This window comes from Rhinolophus hipposideros (genome assembly GCF_964194185.1).
Source record: "Rhinolophus hipposideros genome assembly, chromosome: 10".
NCBI lineage: Eukaryota > Metazoa > Chordata > Mammalia > Chiroptera > Rhinolophidae > Rhinolophus > Rhinolophus hipposideros.
Window position 1 is genome coordinate 66,198,480 of NC_138056.1, and position 8,288 is coordinate 66,206,767.

Here is an 8,288-nt window from a genome sequence, read left to right on the forward strand (position 1 = left end):
CAGGGATGCTGTGGATGCCTGGTCATGGCATTGTACACCAGAGGCTGGACATTAATGAATGCCAACTATAATTTTATGTGTATAATGTGATGGCTGGATGTGAGGTCGGGGTGGTGGTGGATGGGGGGAGGGGGGTTCATGGTGTGAGGGATGTAAAAATAAAATAAATAAAACTATAAAAAAAACAACAAAAAAAGAAAGTTGACATAGAAAAAAAAATAGACACATAGATCAATGGAACAGAATAGAGAGGCCAGAAATAAATCCATGCCTATATGCCCATTTAATCTACGACAATGGAAGCAAGAATGTACGGTGGGGTAAAGACAGTCTGTTCAATAAATGGTGCTGGGAAACCTGGACAGAAACATGAAAAAAAAAAAATGAAGCTGGACCACCTCCTTACACCATATACAAAAATAAATTCAAAATGGCTTAAAGACTTAGATGTAAGATCTGAAACCATAAAATATCTGGAAGAAAATATAGGAAGAAACTTCACAGACATTACCCGGAGTAAGATTTTTACTGATATATCCTAGGAAGTAAGAGAAAAAATAAACACGTGGGATTACATCAAACTAAAGAGTTTTTTCACAGCAAAGGAAACCATCAATAAAACAAAAAGGGATCCTACTGAATGGGAAAGGATATTTGCCAATGATATATATGATAAGGGATTAATATCACAAATCTATAAAAAAAACTCACTCAACTCAACTCCAAAAAATCAAACAACCCAATTAAAAAGTGGGCAGAGGACATGAAGAGACATTTTTCTAAAAAGGACATACAGATGGCAAACAGACATATGAAGAAATGCTCAACCTCACTAACCATCAGAGAAATGCAAATAAAAACCACAATGAGATACCACCTCACCCCAGTCAAAATGGCTATCCTCAATAAAAACATTTTTAGCTTCTGATGTACAATGCCATGATCAGGTATCCACAGTATCCCTGAGGTGGTCTCCCAAATAGGACGCATGTCCATCGGATACCCAACAAAATCTTTACAACATTATAGAATACCTTCCCCAAATTAATTTTCAAAAGAAAAACCCTGAGGCCATCTTGTGGTTACCAGCTGCTTCCAAATCCCTTCACCTTTCCCCTTATCCCCAACCCCCTCCCACACACCCATCTAACCACTCTCGGTTTTTTCTCTGCGTCCCCAAAACTGACTCTGATCATGGCATTGTACATCAGAAGCTAAACATTAATGAATGCCAACTATAATTTTATATATATAATGTGATGGTTCAGTGTGAGGTCGGAGGGATAGTGGATGGGGGGAGGGGGGTTCACAGTATGAGGGATATAAATGATGAACGTCTAAGTATTACCTTGTTTTGTACACCTGAAACTAATAAATAAATTAATTAATAAAAAAAAAAAAAAAAAAAAACTCATATTAAAAAAAATAAAAAAAAAATAAATAAAAAAAAATAAAAACATTTTTAACAGGACTGTTGTGAAGATTAAAAGAGAAACTTTAGTCAAATAACTACCACAAAGTCTGACACGTAGGAGGGCTATAAAAAGTACGTTGGTGTGCCCCTTTCTAACTTTCACTTCTACCTATCTATATTTCCTTGATGTTTGTCCCTTGTCCTTTGCTATGTTGAAGTTGCATTCATGTGGATAGAGAGGCAATAGCAGTGATGCTAATCAGCACGGAACTTAAGTCAAGGATTGCTTTGAGGTAGGTAGGACATTATGGGCTCCTTAAAGCGTGCCATTACCTCTCAGGGCAAAACATCACTCTTGCAAATTGTAATCAGTGTCATTGCCCTTGTAACTGTTCAGCTATGAGAGGGACTTGCCTGTTAAGATGATGCCTTGGAACAGGGACCCACAAGTAATACTGAATAGAATCCTCTCTCAGTGTAATTCTCCTGTCCACAGCAGGCCATGTTTATTTTTGGGTTTGGAGGATTAAGAAACCTCGGACTTCCATTTACTAGGGTGAAGCAGAATTTATATAGATTCAAAACCACAGGTGGCAGCATCTAAATGACTTCCCCATCTGCTTCTCTCTGCATTTTCCAGTGTAGTCCAGCCCATTGGATGATGAATGAGAGAAAATAGGACAAGGGCTCACACACCCTGGGTTATGCTGCCAATAACTATACATCAAGTTAATCTCACCAGTGTGATAGGCTGAAACTCTTCTAAAACGTGGATTTCCTAAATGGATTATTCAATCCGTCTGGCCTCTCTTGTTTTCATACTGCTATACACATCTTATTAGCTCTGAATAGTATTCACTTTACAAAGTAATAAAAACACCCTGCATTTTATAGTGCCCTGTAGTTTTCAAAGTGTTTTCACGTTCCTTGTTTCATGTGATTCTGGCAAAACACTTTGCAAGATCATATTTTATTTTGATTCTTTCCAAAGAGGAAAAAGAGGTTCAGAAAGGGCAGATGACTTAGAGCAATTCTCTGCATGACCTCGGTTTTCGAACATTTCTGTTGACGAACATTTTGGTTTATGAACTCCATAAACTAGAAGTAAATCCTTCGGTGTTTGAACACGACTCAGAAGTCGAACATGTCACACGGCTTCCCCTGAGTGCAAGATCCTGAGGCTTAGATGTTGGCTGTTTTCAAATGTTTCAGAGCTCGTGGATTACGTTAGAAAACCGAGGTACCACTGTACTAGAAAATTTAAAATTGCCTTTTCCTCATTCCAAGTACACTGATGGTTAAGTTGTGCTACTTGGTGGATAAGGACTGTATTTTAAACCTCTTTCTTGTCATATAACGCTAGCATATGCTCAAGTCTGCCTATTTCTACTTGTAAATTCAGCTGGATGCCGATGAACCTTTATTGCCTTTTGTGCTTATTTTGGTAAGTGTGTAAAAACAAGAGCCATTTTCTTTTTCTTTGATACTTGACTAAAAATTCTTAAATTCACTTGACTAGTATTCTTTTCTTTTTTTAAAGCCTTACAACCATTTTTTAATAAAACCATGGATACCTAATTAACACAAATTCAATAAGTGTTAAAGATTTACTGCTCCCCATGGATCTGAACAAAGTAAACTTTCCTCTGTTTAATTATACAACACCATTTATCCTGAGGTGATTTGGGTGACTAGAAAAGAAAATTGATCATTTATGTCTTTCTATAGTTAGTTTTAAAATATCACATTCTGGTCATTGTTTTTGAGATAATGTCTCTACTTTCTATTTCACTCATGCTACTGGTTTGTGAATTTGCGATAATTTTGATATTTGAATATGACATACCATACTCCCTCAAGATTCATGGACATTACATGCTATGGAAAAAGTTACATACAGAAACTAAGCTTCCAAAACTTTAAACAGCAGTTTAATTTAAGTATTTGAGATCATTTACAATTACTTGCTGGAAGGTACTATTCCTTGAACTTTCCTTTGAAAATGTCTTACCATCATCATAATTATCAAAACATAATAAAACCCTTTTCTGCAATTATTTTTATGTGGGATAGAATTTAGAATGTATTTAAAAGATTTATTCAGTGAGCATAAAAATAAGGTGATTATATAAATATGATTATGTAGAAAGAATGCTACCTTAACAGCCTTAATATTATTATCTATCATCTATCTATCTATCTATCTATCTATCTATCTATCTATCTATCTATCATCTATCATCTATCTATCTGTCTTCATCATCATCATCATCATCATCATCATCATCATCATCTAAAATTTCCCAGCATCCATACGTGTTTCCACTCATTCATTTGGCTCCCTATGTTACTAACAAGAAGCTTCAGGAAAATACCAATTGCTCACCATCAGGGATGATTTAGCTCTATCACTTTCAATACCTGTACAATGAAAAAGTTACCTTTTCTGATTTCAGTCTCCTCATCTGTGAAATGGGAAACAATACTTACCTCATAGGTTATTTTTAAGGATTAGTTGTGACAATATATGTATTGTGTAGTACAATGGTACAATGCCTGAAACATAGAGATACTCAATCAATCTGTTTTTCACAAATCCTCTCTATTTTGAGGAGTTAACAACTTTCATTGAATAGAGAAAAATCAAAATCATTGGCTAATCTAGTAGTTGCAAAACATGCTCTTGAATTCCTAGTACCTCTGCACTTACCAAATCAGCGCATCAACCAGACAGTCTTTCAAATAATAAAACTTTTGTTAGACATCACATTTTTTTTCACTGAATCCCCAGGTTTTTCAGAGTTGGACAAAGCAACTGGTATTTTCGTAGTAAAGATAGAGATAGGACGTCCATCTGAAGCTATTTATAATTGAATAGAGAGATCCGAGAAACAAAGACTGTGGTAAACCATAGAAGATCCAGAAAATTGTTATGTTACATATACAAATGCTACAGGTTTGAAGACCAGAAGCACTTCTCTTGTTATTCTCTTTATACATGGATGTCAACAAAATTAGGTATTCATGGAAGAGGATGATAACATCATGAAATAAGGGGAGAAAATGGGACAGAAAATGTTCTGAATTTTCAGTGTTAGTCAACTTTGGTTATGCATATTTTACCAGATTGCATTTTATCTTCTTTATTCTTAAAAATATCTATGTGTCTTCCTACAAACATCAGGTTCCTTCTTGTGCCAAGGTTAGAGTTTCTCCCCTGCAAACATTTCGGACTGGAAAAGATCCATGTGGTACATTCGTTAAGGCAGATGAGAAAAAGCAGAGTGCTGCAGCCTGTTACATTTTTGTATTTTGATTCTGTGAAATATTTCAACTAAGTACTGATATGATTTTTATATTTGATAACAAGCTGACAAGTTTTCTCAATTCTATCTATGTTTTAGTGATGCCAAAGAACTCCTAGGCACTGGGCCCCAGCAAGTACCTTTGCTACATTTTGTTACTGCTATCTACAACCATTTGACATAGATTATTTTGTTAAAGTGTTACTTTTGAGATAGAAATGGCAAAGTAACATATTTCTGATTGTGTTCTGCTGCTCATACCTTCCCATTCATCCAACTCACGTCTGCATTTCATCTTCCTCTTTGTGTATCTATTATCTCAGTATTTTTGCTCAGAATTTTGCTACACTGTGTTATACTATGATTTATCTGCCTTTCTTCCTTTACTATTATAATAATATCTCCTTAATTGAAGTAATGAGTGTTATTTGTTTGTTTGTTTGTTTGTTTATTCCTCCAGAATCAAGTATAGTAGCTGGTGCATAAAGGATGCTGCTTTACACATGTTTATTGATTCAATGAATGGTTTGCAAGTCAGCAAAAACTCTCCCCTAAGGATAAACAATGGTACCGGCTGCTTTACTGTTGGGTATATTTGTCAGCCCTTAGCTTTAAAGTTTCCATTTTCATCAATCCTTCCCTCCTGGTTAATCATATTGAAATGAAACGATAACTAGAAATAAACCTTATATTACCTATAGTCAATATTTACATATATTCTCTGACTTCTTAATATTTTACGGTACTGTGGACATGGGCCAAAACTGTCTTCCTAACTTTACTATAGATAGATAGATAGATAGATAGATAGATAGATAGATAGATGATAGATAGATAGATAGATAGATAGATAGATAGATAGATAGCATTAAAGAAAATATGAAGTTATCATAAAAGAAAATTGGCTACGATTTTGTGTTAGGAATTACCTTTCTTAACATTCCAGAATGAGATTCTTTTCACCCTCGATTTTATCAAGGTTAATAGTGAAATTAATGGTTCATTCACTACGAGCTAATGCAAAGGATCTGACTGTCATACTATACTGATATGAAACTGAACCCTTACTCAGTATGAAGTATGCAAGCTGTCAAGCAGCACAGACAAAGCAGGGAGAGGTCTTGGATAGCCCATGTGGCTCTATGGGTCCGCCTTTTCTGTATCAGACACTCTGTCTGGCCCACAGTCATAGAAGAGGTTTCCAAGTGAGGTATGCATGTCATAAATGCAATGTAAGCATTGAAGTTAGAAAACATGTCATTTTATATCTAGGTTATTACAAAGCTTTCATGACATTTTCCAAGAGTATATGCCTCATAAATTAATAGATTCTAGATTTTTTTTTACCATAAGTAATCCTAAATCAGGGGCATCTTTCAAAGAACACTCCATAGAGAAGCATTCTCCTGCTAGCAAATTTTACTATTCTATCACCCTAAGGTGAGTTATGAGCATATTTGCAAAGAAATTCAAATGGAACACTTGCCTTTTGTTCCCCAGGACTACTTCTCCCTTTAGGTAGAGAAATGGCTCCCAGGCCAGTTGTGGTACCCCTCTCCCCTCTCTGCCAACCCTGTGGCATAAGTCACTGTTTCCTTGCTATATTTCCTTTCTCATGTTTTTTTTTTTTTCTTTCATTATTTGTCCTACAACATTTCCTGCAAAGTTAAATACTACAGAAGATTCAGCATACTAATATCCTGAAGGCCATCCTAATTTGAACCATTCAACAGAGGTGGAGATCGCGTGTATAAAACATATTATGTATATATCCCTTCAGGGATCTTCTTATATTCTTTTATCAACTCAGATACTCTTTTTGCTCCACCATTCACAGTTATTTGAAACTTTAACATGTGTTGATAGAGAGGCTTAATTTAATGTTTAATTTTTCTAAGGGCAAATTCATTTCCTTTTCTGGCCAGTGTCTGTAGGTATTCCATCAATAGGGAGCTTCAACTCAGCTTCCCCAAATATTCTCTTACACTAAGTGTTATCATCTGCTTATGTTTGGTTTTCATTTAATTTTATTAATGATCTTACAAACACTTTGTGAATTTATAAAGTTGAGGCAGACACTAAATTATGTTTAACATCAGTTGATATTTAAAGTATCATTCTTCCTTCCCAATAGAAAAAAAAAAAAAAAACTTTTCTAGTGTACCATATATTCCCAGGGATGGAGATGGTGACTGGAGTCAATTTTGGATTTCATCAAAATTTAGCATAACGATATCCCAGATATCATAGCAGCGTTTTTACATATACCAACTTCCAGATGTCATTATGTAATATCATCCATCCCCAATAGGAACCACATGAACTATGCAAAGTTTACAATATAGATAATATAAATATCAATATATAGATAGTACTTTTGTGTATCCATTACTTGTTCTGAGTTGATTCACTGTTAAAAAACGTTTGATCTTAACTTATGCTGGTTCAATCCAATTTATACCTAACATTTTTTCTTATATCAAAGATAGTTAAGTATTAATATATAAGTTTATCAATCTATATGTCAAAATTCAGCCTTAAAGTTAGATAATCACAAACTAAATAATTTCCCTCTATTTATTTTAGTTCCTTTGTTTCTGATTGTCATCTGGATTATTCTTTCCTTATTCCTTAAAAGGTCTCTTCTATGTTTACCCCTTATATTACAATGTCATTTTGCCTTGTTTCATTGACTATGATAAAAAATTTTTAATTGTAGTTTTTTGACATTTTTGCTGTGTTTCCATGGTACTGAAGTGTATACAAGACATGCATATCTTAATAAAAATTATTCTAAATAGAATACACTTCAAGATTTTTTTTTCAAACTATGCAATTTTAATATCTAGTCCTTGCTTAGTCAGTGTCTTTTGCATGTAGTACTATAGTATACAAAGCATTTTGTTTTCTGATGACTTCACTTAAAGTTGCATCATAAGCATTAATGTGTTGCTGTATAATACCTATTACGATACATTTTAATTTTATATTATTAAAACTTTTGGAAAACAGGAATTGTAATTTATATAATGATTTCTTTATTGGCTGATAGTTAGGTTACTCTGTAATTTTTTCCTATTAAAAATAAATACATATTCAGCAATTTCACCCGTAGATATACCCTGGAGAGAAATTAGTGTACTTGTACACCAAAAGACATGTAAAAGATTGTTTCACAGCAGTTTCATTAGTAATGTCTAAAAATTGGAAATAATCTAAAGGTCCATCAGAGAGTAGATAAATAAATGGTCGTATATTAATGAAATGAAATGCCACAAAGGAAAAGAAAAACTACTACGTGTAAAACATCTTGCACATCATACAGGTGTCATATAGAGTAAAAGGAGCATGCACAAAAGTACAAAAATTATATATTACTCAATTTACATGAAATTCTGAATCACACCATATTAATCTATGGTGATAGAAATGAGAATAGTGGTTACCCAGGGTTGGTGGGAATGCAGCTGGTGCTGTCAGTGCTGTTGACATTCAAGATAATGGGGCCTGCTGGGGTGCTGGAAATATTCTATATCTTGATCTGAGTGGTGATTACAGGGGTATATATA